Below are 13,745 nucleotides of genomic sequence, written 5' to 3'. Positions count from 1 at the left end.
TTGGACCAGGACTGCCATGTGGGAACTGTACTGGGCTTGGTGGCCCAGCAGCTGATTCCCAGGCCACTCTGCTGACCAGGCACCTGTTCTCTACTGTATCAGAGGCAATCATGGCAGCAACAGTCAGGTGGCACCTGACACTGTGGCTCTGGGCTGGAGCTGGTGCATTTGCTCACTTGTGCTGTAGGGGGCACTGTTGACAGCCCGGAAGGCGCTGGGGCTGATGGGAGGGTCAGGGTGGAGCTAAACCTAGCTTAACCTAGGCCAGCTTAACACAAAAGGCCCTGCACTCTGTTCCTACCTCTATTTCAGACAGTGGCTGGAATGGCAGTAGGTGAAGGACAACGTTATTGAGAAAAGGACTCCTAGAGAAGCCCCACTGCTGCAGAATTTGTTGTGGCTGCTGCCTTTTGGGTTCCTTTAGCAGCTGGAGATAATTAGGGATGTGCTTCCTTGGTGGCTCAGATGGTAAAGCGTCTGCCTGCAATATGGGAGACCTGGAGTTCGATCCCTGGGTTGGGAAGATACCCTGGAGAAGGCAATGGAAACCCACTCCAGTATTCTTGCCTGGAAAATCCCATGGATAGAGGACCCTGGTAGGCTACAGTTCATGGGGTCGCAAAGAGTTGGACATGACTGAGCGACCTCACTTTCACTTTTCACTTTCTGGTAAATAGATGACGCTGTGGAGGGTCCAAGATAGTAGAGCTTCCTAATGTCCGAGGCCCTTAGGCTGGACCCCTGCTTCATTCCAGCTGGAGCCTGTGCAGGGAGAGACAGAACCAGAGAGCTGGTCTCCTAGCTTTCATTCATCCAGGCTGACCTAGACCTGCCTAGGACCCAACAAGGAGTTTCCTAACCACCACAGCCACCCCAATCTGTCAACAGGGAGAGGGAGTATGGACCTATTGTCTTGTCCCCTCTTGAAGCAAACAGCAGGCTTCCTCCAAATGAGCCACTGCTCTGCCCTCATGTGTCTGCTTCACTGTATTGTGCGGGGGGCTTCACTTGGCCCCCTGCTAACTTGCTTCCACTTCAACAGGGCCCCTGCACTGCTTATTGCTAAAGGCCAGCAGATCTTTCAGGCTGGCTGGCCAGTGAGGAAGACAGCTCAAGGCAGGGCCAGTCATCCTCCATCATACCATCTACACAAACATCTTTGTTGGAAAATCCCTGCAATGGAAACCAAACAGAACAGATCGGTTCGCACAGCACGGCTGACAGAAATATCTTGCTGGGCCAGACTGCTGTCTCTGTTAAGATACCACCCACAGCTGTAAGCACCAGCTGACTCCTTTTGAAAAGAGAGGATTGTTGCAAAGACCAGGCTGGCTTTGGAAGGCCAAGGCTGGCTGTGAGAAGGCTGTTGGGGGCTCCACACGTCAGCTGGGGACACAGGGTAGGAAGGGCATGAACACTAGGTGTCAGCAACTGTCACGTCCCTCTCCACTACCCTCTTGACCATGGCTCCCTGCTGCAGCTCCCACAAGGTAAGACAAGGCAGATGTAAGATTCTGTGCTGCTTCTGGGGCCCCCCAGAAAGTTCCCATTTCCAGACACTGCCCCTAGTCTGTCTCCCTTGTCTTCCTGACAAAGCACCCTGGGGATCCCCTGCAAGCTGGTTTGAGTGTCCTCGCTTAAAGCTGGAGAGAAAAAAGACTTCAAGGTTTAAAATTGTAAACGTCTCAAAGAGGACCCATAAAGGTAGTGAAGCAAGTGAGAAAGGCTTGGAGGGCTTCAATGAGAGGCCAGGAGAGCATTCATATAAAAGGGACTGTACATATCTTTTGCTACCTGATTTTTTCACATGGCAGTCTCCTGATTAAACTTCTACATTCCATTATAGGAATTACCAATTCACTCCTTATTTATTATATAATAGTTCTGCTCTTTACTCATCTTTTCTTTGATTTCCACCCCCCACCTCTTTTACTATCTTCTATGCATCAATAGTGTTTTATTTCTCTTTTTCCTTTATTGCTTTGGCAGTGATAAATTTTTTTTAGCCTTTATCCTTAAATTTAAAAAGATGTATTTATTTATATGGCGGCACTGGGTCTCAGTTGCAGCACATGAACTTCTTAGTCACAGCATGTGGGATCTAGTTCCCCCATCAGGTACCGAACCTGGGAGCATGGAGTCCTAGCCACTGGACTACCAGGGACGCCCCTGTCCTTAAATTTTTAACATGTGTGTATGTGAGAGTTGCTCAGTCATGTCCAATTCTTTGTGACCCCATGGACTATACAGTCCATGGAATTCTCCAGGCCAGAACACTGGAGAGGGTAGCTGTTCCTTTCTCCAGGGGATCTTCCAAACCCAGGGATTGATCCCAGGTCTCCCACGCTGCAGGCAGATTCTTTACCAGCTCAGCCACCAGGGAAGCCCTAAAAAATTTTAACATAAACTTTTAACATACCTTTAAAATGTCATTCTCCTTCCAAATGAATAAAGACTTTAAAACATTTAATTTTGCCATGTTACTATTACCTAAAGTTGTGCTGTTTAAGACGGTAACCACAAGTCACATGTGGCTACTTAGGTTTAAACTAATTAATGTTAAATAAATTCGTTTCCTTGGTTGCATTTTAAGTGCTCAGTAGCCACAAGTGGCTAACGACTACCATATTGAACTGAGCAGATACAGAATACTATCATTGTGGAAGGTATTATTCGACAACGCTAGTTATTTCCATCTAGTTTTTACCTCCCTCCAAATTAGTCATTATTATCAGTATTGCTTTTTCGAGTCAATACTTCTTTCGATTTACTTTTATGTTTACCAGTTTCTTTGCTCACCAATGTTTTTACACCCCATTCCTTACTTCCATATTCATTTCTTTCTTTCTGAAATGTATCCTTTGGGAGTTGGCTGTGGGCAGAACTGTGTCCTTCCAAAATTCATAAATTCTCCAAGCCAGGCTTCAGCAATACGTGAACCGTGAACTTCCAGACGTTCAAGCTGGTTTTAGAAAAGGCAGAGGAATCAGAGATCAAATTGCAAACATCCGCTGGATCATAGAAAAAGCAAGAGAGTTCCAGAAAAACATCTATTTCTGCTTTGTTGACTATGCCAAAGCCTTTGAAGTGTGTGGATCACAATAAACTGTGGAAAATTCTGAGAGAGATGGGAATACCAGACCATCTGACCTGCCTCTTGAGAAACCTGTATGCAGGTCAGGAAGCAACAGTTAGAACTGGACATGGAACAACAGACTGGTTCCAAATAGGAAAAGGAGTACGTCAAGGCTGTATATTGTCACCCTGCTTATTTAACTTCTATGCATAGTACAACATGAGAAACTCTGGGCTGGAGGAAGCACAAGCTGGAATCAAGATTGCTAGGAGAAATATCAATAACCTCAGATATGCAGATGACACCACCCTTATGCAGAAAGTGAAGAAGAACTAGAGCTTCTTGATAAAAGTGAAAGAGAGTGAAAAAGTTGGCTTAAAGCTCAACATTCAGAAAACTAAGATCATGGCATCCAGTCTCATCACTTCATGGCAGATAGATGGGGAAACAGTATAAACAGTGGCTGACTTTATTTTTCTGGGCTCCAAAATCACTGCAGATGGTTATTGCAGCCATGAAATTAAAAGACACTTACTCCTTGGAAGGAAAGCTATGACCAACCTAGACAGCATATTTAAAAGCAGAGACATTACTTTGCCAACAAAGGTCCATCTAGTCAACGCTATGGTTTTTCCAGTGGTCATGTATGGATGTGAGAGTTGGACTATAAAGAAAGCTGAGCACCGAAGAATTGATGCTTTTGAACTGTGGTGCTGGAGAAGACTCTTGAGAGTCCCTTGGACTGCAAGGAGATCCAACCAGTCTATCCTAAAGGAGATCAGTCCTGGGTGTTCATTAGAAGGACTGATGTTGAAGCTGAAACTCCAATATACTGTGGCCACCTGATGCGAAGAGCTGACACATTTGAAAAGACCCTGATTCTGGGAAAGATTGAAGGCAGGAGGAGAAGGGGATGGCAGAGGATGAGATGGTTGGATGGCATCACCGACTCAATGGACATGGGTTTGGGTGGACTCCGGCAGCTGGTGATGGACAGGGAGGCCTGGCATGCTGTGGTTCATGGGGTCGCAAAGAGTCGGACAGGACTGAGTGACTGAAATGAACTGAACTGAACTGAGGCTCTAACCCTCAATTTGACTGTATTTGGTGATAGGGTCTTTAGGAGATAATTATGATTAGATGAGATCATAAGGGTGAGGCCCTAATCCACTAGGATTGGTTGCCTTACTGCAAGTGTAAGAGAGCTTTTTCATTCTCTGCACATGCTCAAAGGAAGGGCTATGTGAGGACTCCGTAAAAAGGTGGACATGTGCAAGCCAGGAAAAGAGCTCTCATCAGAAACCAAACCCTTCCAGATCTTGATATGGGACTTCCAACCTCCAGACCTGTTGTTTAAGCCATCCAGCCTATGGTATTTTGTTATGGCAGCCCTAGAGACAAATATAGAGTCCATTCAAGAAAGGTCCAGAGTGTTACTCTGAAAATATTTTACCTCTTTAATAATAGTTTAACAAGATATAGAATTATAGGTTGTTAGGTTTTTTTGTGGTTTTTTTTTTTGACCTTTAAACTATTATTTCATTGCTTCTGGCCTTTGATATTACATTGAGAAATCTGCTATCATTCAGGACACTCCTCTTTTCTTTGGGATTGCTTTTAATAGATTCCCCATATTTCTGGGTTTCATTACAATGGGTCTAAGTGAAGGTTTAATATTCTTTGCCTAGGATTCATTGTGATTCTTTAGTCTGAGGATTCTAGGATACTTGTCTTTGATCAATGTTGGAAAAATTTCAGCTGTTGTTTCCTTTGTTTTTCTCCATCTAAAATTCCCACTGGATATATTTTGAACCTTTGCATTCTATCATTTAATTCTTTTAATTTCTCTTTAGTTTTCATTTTCCCCACTCTGCTGCATTATGGCAATTTCCTCAGCTCCATCTTCTAGTTTACAAATGTTTCTATTCTGCTTTTGACTAGTCTTAATTTATTCTTTCAATAACTATTTTTCAACTGTAAAAGTTTGATTTGCTCAAATCTACCCTTCCTTCAGGGTCTTGTTGTCTCATGAATATTTCTTTACCTTAAAAAAAATCTAGTTTAAATATATTGATTTTAGAATCAAATTGGACTTGTTGTCTAAATGGCTTCTAAGGCGACTTCCAGTTCTGCAATTCTGATATTCATTTATTTTTAATAAACATTGTTGGCACACTTTGCATTTACATTAATGAAGGCAGCATTGGAACATGGCAGTGAATAAAGGATGATTATTTTAAAAGCCACCTTCCCCAGACCTCTGTGGCTCCGAGCCATTTTCTCATATCCCCTTCCTGTATTAGCACAGAGAGAAACAGGTGGTTAACCAGATGAACACAGGCCAGGAAAAATATCCATCTGGGTTTGGTTTCAGATCCGAGATATTTCTGGAGGCTCATCAAAGAATCCAGTGAAAGGCTGGGGAAAGAGGTGAACACTAAACCTCTCTGCTTCTCAGAAATTTTTGTTTTGAACATTGTAGCATTAACATATAAAATTAGAGAGTTAAAGGTTTTTCTACAGTCTTAACAACAGAATAATGCAGGGCTGGAAGAATGATAACAAAGGCTTGTATTAATTTTTATCTAAAGATTCTTACAGTTGAGCTAGAAGAATGTATTAAGGTCCTAGAAGTGAACTGTGGGTATAAGCTGGAGGGTGGGGCATAGAAGAGGTGATCTAAGTATATCTCTGTAACGGACAGATGAGTGACCAGTACAAGTATTTTTGAAGCTTGTTCACCAAGGTGCTTCACAAATATAGCTTTCAAAATCTGCTCCTATGTTGTCAAATGTTTAGTGAATAGAGGATAGGAAGAGATTCCGTTTTTCTAAACCCTGGCCTCTGATCTATCAAACTGTGAATGCTATGGACTATAACTGTAGGTTTTTAGACAAATGGCATGGTACCAACTAAAATAAATATTCAGCTTACTTCAAAGAGCACTGGCTCTTCCTCCCCCTCATGGACGAGCTGACCACAGAGTCCCCACTGTGTGGACGAGCTGACCACACACATGGTGCTTTTATGATTTATTTTCTTCATTTACATTTTTAGAATAAACTTGTCAGGCATAATTTATACATACTTCACTTTACGAGGTATAGTTTACATATACCTTGTTTTAAAATTCAACAAAATATAAATTTCCTTCCTTTTCCATACTGTCTGAGATAAAGTTGTGAAACTAATGCTAGAGCTGTATTCCTCTCCCAATTACTGGTGTTTTAAGAGACTTGCTTGTCTCTTAAGTTTCTTTTTCTGTGTTTTAACTGCAAAATAATTATTGATTCTAACTAAAGATCATTTACCAACTATATGCTTTTTGTAAGTCCTTGAGGCACTGTGTGTAAGAATGTATTTATTCTACATATAGGTAATGTTTATCTCTCTCTCCCCCTAATTCTCACTTCATCCAAACAGCTTTTAGATCTGTCCACTTTTTTACTCTGGAATATCTCACTCTCATCCTCTTCTTTCTATCCCTTCTTTGAATACCTTTTCCAGGCCTCCTTTCTTTTTATCTGAATAAAACAATCCATTTTGCACATGATCTGTCTTCATTAGTCTTCCTGATGCAAAAATTTAATACTGTCTCTCTTTTGCTCAAAGGCTATCCATGGCTCCCTCTTGCCTACTACCTGAAGCACAATCTCCTTTCCCTGCTGGTCAATGTCCTCTACAGTCAGGCTGGATACACCTGATTGCTTCCAGTTCTATCCTGCCCCCACCTGTCCCACTAACCCTTCATTCCATCCACCTCAGCCTCTCCCAGTCAATGCTGCCTTCACATTTTGCTTAGAATGTCACTGCTGTCACATGTCCCTAGAAGAACTACTGCCCACCATTTGATCCTCAAATCAAATACTACCCTCTTTCTTTTGCTTCCCCTCATCACACCTGTGCAAATTTGTATCTGCAGCTTGTACTGCAAGGTGCCTCAAAAACATATGCATAAAAATCTGCCTCTTTTAATACATATGCCACCCTGCACCATGCTAAAACACTGTGCCTTTTCTCATGGTTATTAATGTTTGTGCCTTATTTTAGATACTGGATTGTACATGTTTCATCTTACCTTTGTATCCCCCTAAATATCTTGCATATAATAAAATACCAGTGGTGTTATTTACAGTATGAATATATACCAGCATCTCAAAGCTGAATTCATCTCAAAGCTGAATAAAGACAAGTATTTTAAATATTTTGCAACTTCAAAATAATGATGTATGGTTTACTTGAAAGATAGAATAAAAACCGATTATAAATTATATATAATTTACTGTCTCATACATAGCTTACATGCAATTGATTAAATGAATGAATAAGCAAATGTTACAAGACACATACAGATGCTACTCCTACTTAGTCATTAAGTCACGTCTGACTCTTCTGCAACCCCCAAAGACTGTAGCCTGCCAGGCTCCTCTGTCCATGGATTTCCCAGGCAAGAATATTGAAGTGGGTTGCCATTTCCTTCTCCAGGGAATCTTTCTGACCCAGGGATTGAACCTGCGTCTCCTTCTTGGTAGGCAGATTCTTTACCACTGAGCCCAGGGAAGCCCCCTCTTGACCTCCAGCATTGGGAGAAGGTTATGATACAGAAGAGAATAGATATGCTTCATCAGGGAAAGTCTGGACTCCTAGGTTTTCCTTTAAGCTGATCTGACACCTAGAGGTGCAGTTTTTGACCTCCAAAATTTAGTGGTCTTTGAGGTAATGTCAAAAAGCTGTAATGGATTCTAGCACTTTCCTGAGTGCCTAAAGCTGGGGTTTTGTGTGTTCCAAATAATTTTTATTTATTTTAAAAACTGAAGTATAATTGACTTACAATACTAAGTTCAAGGGTACAACACAGTGATCTATTTTATAAATTACAAAATGATCCCCAGGATAAGTCAAGTTACCATTTGTCACCAAAGTTATTACGGTATTATTGACTATATTCCCTGTGCTGTTAAAACTAGTTATTAATCATAAGTGTTGTTTAAAAAGCTCTGCAACTTATAATATTGTTCATTGGTTTGAATAAAGTTATATATCATTTAGTATATTTATTATGGGTTTGTTCTGTGCCTATGGGTATCTTTTGCTCCTAGAAGACAAGGGAAAATTGAAGTATTACCTATACTTTGCAATCTGTTTTTCACTGACTTCCTGCATACTTTTGTTCTACAAGGAGCCCCCTAGTGTTTCTTCAGCTTTGGAGACTGGTTTAGGTCTACCAAGGTCTAGGGTGGAGAAAAAAGATGCAGAGAGAAAGCAAGAATCTGAGCAAAAATGGAACCCACAGATGCCCAGATTCATCAGATGACACCTGTTTTTTCATTATTGGTAAGTAGAGGAGGGCCACTGGCTCTGCTGGACTCTATGTGACATACATACAAATGCCCCAACTTTTTTTTTTTAAGCAACAATGTGATTGATTGTCCCTTCTGAACAGTTTGGAGAAGCAGAGCATAATGAAGGAAATACACTTTCTCAGCTCAAAGATCTTACTCCTTAATGAAAGGAAGATAATACAGACTAAATATCTGAATGTCACCGACAAGGACTTACTATAGAGCACAGGGAACTCTGTGCAGTATTCTGTAATAACCTAAATGGGAAAGCAATAGAAACACATATATGTATATCTGAATCACTCTGCAGTACATCTAAAACTAACATAACATTGTTAATCAACTATGCTCCAGTATAAAATGAAAACTTAAAAAAAATCTGAAAATCTTTCATAGCTGAGGATAATGACATTAAAGTAAATCCAGGCTTTATCCAGAATGGTTCTATGTGCTGCTGCTGCTAAGTTGCTTCAGTCGTGTCTGACTCTGTGTGACCCCATAGATGGCAGACCACCAGGCTCCGCCGTCCCTGGGATTCTCCAGGCAAGAACACTTCTCCAATGTGTGAAAGTGAAAAGTGAAAGTGAAGGCGCTCAGTCGTGTCCGACTCTTCACGATCTCATGGACCGCAGCCTACCAGGCTCCTCCGTCCCTGGGATTTTCCAGGCAAGAGTACTGGAGTGTGTTGCCATTGCCTTCTCCAGGTTCTATGTGCAGAATTCCACAATTCTAAATGAAATTGTTGGGAATTCCCTGCTGGTTCAGTGCATAGGACTCTACGATTTCACTGCTCGGGGCCTGGGTTCAATCCCTGGTCAAGGGACTATATCCCTTAAGTCCCACAGTAGGGCCAAAAAAAAAAAAAAAGGAAACGTAAGATTTGGTTTTCATATTTCTACTCTTTTGAACTTTCCATTGCAAATAACTTGATTTTTTTTTTTTTTATCTTATTTGAACTAAGCTTCCTGGTTCTTTTAGTGTTAATTTCGAGTTGAATTCAGAGCAGAGGACATTGTCAGCATCGCCTTCAATATAGTCATAAATTGACAGTTAACATCAAGTGATAAAAGCATTCGCAAGTTAATAAATAATTATCTCTTACTACACTTGCAAACAGAATCCTCATCTAGAACTCCTTCCTTTTTCTTCCTTTATAAACAAAAGCAGGTAAGCAGATGACAGCCTTTTTCCTTTGACTAAGGATCGATGTTATCTGCCCGCTAGGATGACACAAAAAATACGCTAACTATAAACTGTGTAATAACTAAGAATACACACATACAAATAGCTGGCATATACATTTTGCTTGGGTAGATTATATTTAAGTGTACAGTGAGTCCTGAAGACTTTCAAACATAATTTAATAATTATTGGTTGAAATTTCAGATATAGTTACCAAATGTCTAGTCCTGTTCATTAAATTAAGAACACATGCAGGGGGGCTGCTCCTTACTGTGCACTAAGTGGTTACAGGGGTGTATACATAATAAAAATTCATTGAGCTGTACATGTAAGATTTGTGCATTTTATTGTAATTTATAAATTATACCTCAAAAATGGAACCAATAGATGGAGAAATATACTGTGTTCGTGGATTGGAAGAATTAATATTGTGAAAATGAATATACTACCCAAAGTAATCTATAGATTCAATGTAATCCCTATCAAGCTACCAATGGTATTTTTCACAGAGCTAGAACAAGTAATTTCACAATTTGTATGGAAATACAAAAAACCTCGAATAGCCAAAGCAATCTTGAGAAAGAAGAATGGAACTGGAGGAATCAACCTGCCACACTTCAGGCTCTACTACAAAGCCACAGTCATCAAGACAGTATGGTACTGGCATATAGACAGAAATATAGATCAATGGAACAAAATATAAAGTCCAGAGATAAATCCACGCACCTATGGATACCTTATTTTTGACAAAGGAGGCAAGAATATTCAATGGAGAAAAGACAATCTCTTTAACAAGTGGTGCTGGGAAATCTGGTCAACCACTTGTAAAAGAATAAAACTAGAACATTCCCTAACACCATACACAAAAATAAACTCAAAATGGATTAAAGATCTAAGACCAGAAACTATAATAAACTCCTAGAGGAGGACATAGGCAAAACTCTCTCCGACAGCAAAAATAAACAAATGGGACCTAATTAAAATTAAAAGCTTCTGCACAGCAAAGGAAACTATAAGCAAGGTGAAAAGACAGCCTTCAGAATGGGAGAAAATAATAGCAAATGAAGCAACTGACAAAGAATTGATCTCAAAAGTATACACGCAACTCCTGCAGCTCAATTCCAAAAAAATAAACAACCCAGTCAAAAAATGGGCCAAAGAACTAAACAGACATTTCTCCAAAGAAGACATACAGATGGCTAACAAACATATGAAAAGATGCTCACCATCACTCATAATCAGAGAAATGCAAATCAAAACCACAATGAGGCACCATCTCACGCCAGTCAGAATGGCTGCTATCCAAAAGTCTACAAGCAATAAATGCTGGAGAAGGTGTGGAGAATAGGGAACCCTCTTACACTGTTGGTGGGACTGCAAACTAGTACAGCCACTATGGAGAACAGTGTGAAGATTCCTTAAAAAACTGGAAATAGAACTGCCATACGACCCAGCAAATCCACTTCTGGGCATACACACCGAGGAAACCCGAATTGAAAGAGACACATGTACCCCAATGTTCATCGCAGCACTGTTTATAATAGCCAGGACATGGAAGCAACCCAGATGTCCATCAGCAGATGAATGGATAAGAAAGCTGTGCTACATATACACAAAGGAATATTACTCAGCCATTAAAAAGAATACATTTGAATCAGTTCTAATGAGGTGGATGAAACTGGAGCCTATTATACAGAGTGAAGTAAGCCAGAAAGAAAAACACAAATACAGTATCAGTTCAGTTCAGTCGCTCAGTCGTGTCCGACTCTTTGCGACCCCATGAATCACAGCACGCCAGGCCTCCCTGTCCATCACCAACTCCCGGAATTACTCAAACTCATGTCCACAGAGTCGGTGATGCCATCCAGCCATCTCATTCTCTGTCGTCCCCTTCTCCTCCTGCCCCCAATCCCTCCCAGCATCAGACTCTTTTCCGGTGAGTCAACTCGTCACATGAGGTGGTCAAAGTATTGGAGTTTCAGCTTTAGCATCAGTCCTTCCAATGAACATCCAGGACTGATCTCCTTTAGAATGGACTGGTTGGATCTCCTTGCAGTCCAAGGGACTCTCAAGAGTCTTCTCCAGCACCACAGTTCAAAAGCATTAATTCTTTGGCGTTCAGCTTTCTTCACAGTCCAACTCTCACATCCATACATGAGCACGGGAAAAACCATAGCCTTGACTAGATGGACCTTGGTTGGCAAAATGTCTCTGCTTTTTAATATACTATCTAGTTTGGTCATAACTTTCCTTCCAAGGAGTAAGCGTCTTTTAATTTCATGGCTGCAATCAGCATCCGCAGTGATTTTGGAGCCCAAAAAAATAAAGTCTGACACTGTTTCTGCTGTTTCCCCACCTATTTCTCATGAAGTGATGGGACCAGATGCCATGATCTTTGTTTTCTGAATGTTGAGCTTCAAGCCAACCTTTTCACTTTCCTCTTTCACTTTCATCAAGAGGCTTTTGAGTTCCTCTTCACTTTCTGCCATAAGGGTGGTGTCATCTGCATATCTGAGGTTATTGATATTTCTCCCAGCAATCTTGATTCCAGCTTGTGCTTCTTCCAGCCCAGCGTTCCTCATGATGTACTCTGCATATAAGTTAAATAAGCACGGTGACAATATACAACCTTTATGTACTCCTGTATACTAACGCATATATATGGAAATTAGAAAGATGGTAATGGATAACCCTATATGTGAGACAGCAAAAGAGATATAGATGTATAGAACAGTCTTTTGGACTCTGTGGGAGAGGGCAAGGGTGGGATGATTTGGGAGAATGGCAATGAAACATGTATATTATCATATGTGAAACGAATCGCCAGTCCAGGTTTGATGCATGATACAGGATGCTCGGGGCTGGTGCACTGGGATGACCCAGAGGAATAATATGGGAAGGGAGGTGGGAGGGGGGTTCAAGATGGGGAACACAGGTACACCCGGGGCGGATTCATGTCAATGTATGGCAAAACCAATACAATATTGTAGAGTAATTAGCCTCCAATTAAAATTTAAAATAATAATAATAATAAAAAGAAAATACATTGGTAGATTCCGGACCCAGGAATGGGGGTTGTGGAAGGGGAATGGGACTTAGTGTTTAGTGGGGACAGAGTTTCAGTTTAGGAAGGTGAAAAATTCGGGAGGTGGATGATGGAGAGAGTTGCACAACAACGTTAATATACTTAGTACCACTGAACTGTACAGTTAACTATGGTTAAAATAGCTTTAACTATGGTTAAAATAAAATAGTATGTTTTATATTAAAAAAATGTAACTAAATATATAAACAAATATGCAATTGGTCTTTTAATTATTTATAATTTCAAATTTGCTGTATTTTAACTATTAATCGATACTTAAGAGGCTCAAAATACCTTTTTTTTGTTTCTCCTAATTATCTTTCAATAAACTAAGCTTTTAAAAAAGAACTTGTTACCTTCTATTAAGGGGAGAGAGTCCTTGGACTCAAGGAGATCCAACCAGTCCATTCTAAAGGAGATCAGTCCTGCGTGTTCATTGGAAGGGCTGATGCTGAAACGCCAATACTTTGGCCACCTCATGCAAAGAGTTGACTCACTGGAAAAGACCCTGATGCTGGGAGGGATTGGGGGCAGGAGGAGAAGGGGACGACAGAGGATGAGATGGCTGGATGGCATTACTGACTCGATGGACATGAGTTTGAGTGAACTCTGGGAGTTGGTGATGGACAGGGAGGCCTGGCGTGCTGTGATTCATGGGGTCGCGGAGAGTCGGACACGACTGAGCGACTGAACTGAACTGAATAAGGGGAGAAAGCCTTTAACTCACCCGCTTGCAAGTAGGATGGTGTAGTAATTACGTCCACAATTTCGTGTAACATATATAAGGCCATCTCGGAGGGCAGCGGGAAGTGAGGGTGAGAGTCGGTAACATCCCGACAATTTTTCTCTCATTTTTTCCCTCCTCTGCGGCTTGATATTTTTATGAGGTACTTCAGGCCCCGGTATTCAGTTAGCAAACGAGTCACTGAACTACAGAACTTCTCCAAAGATGTTATGATTCTATTTTCACCTCAGATTCTCGAAATTCACTTCTCCCCCCGGATACCACTAGAGACTGGTTGACTGAAAAACATATCCATGCACAACTGATTTGAATATA

This window comes from Moschus berezovskii, chromosome 23 (assembly GCF_049115385.1).
Source record: "Moschus berezovskii isolate FMDL1 chromosome 23, NW_MosBer_1.0, whole genome shotgun sequence".
Classification (NCBI taxonomy): Eukaryota; Metazoa; Chordata; class Mammalia; order Artiodactyla; family Moschidae; genus Moschus; species Moschus berezovskii.
The sequence above is the reverse complement of the archived record's forward strand: the minus strand, read 5'-3'. Positions refer to the sequence as shown.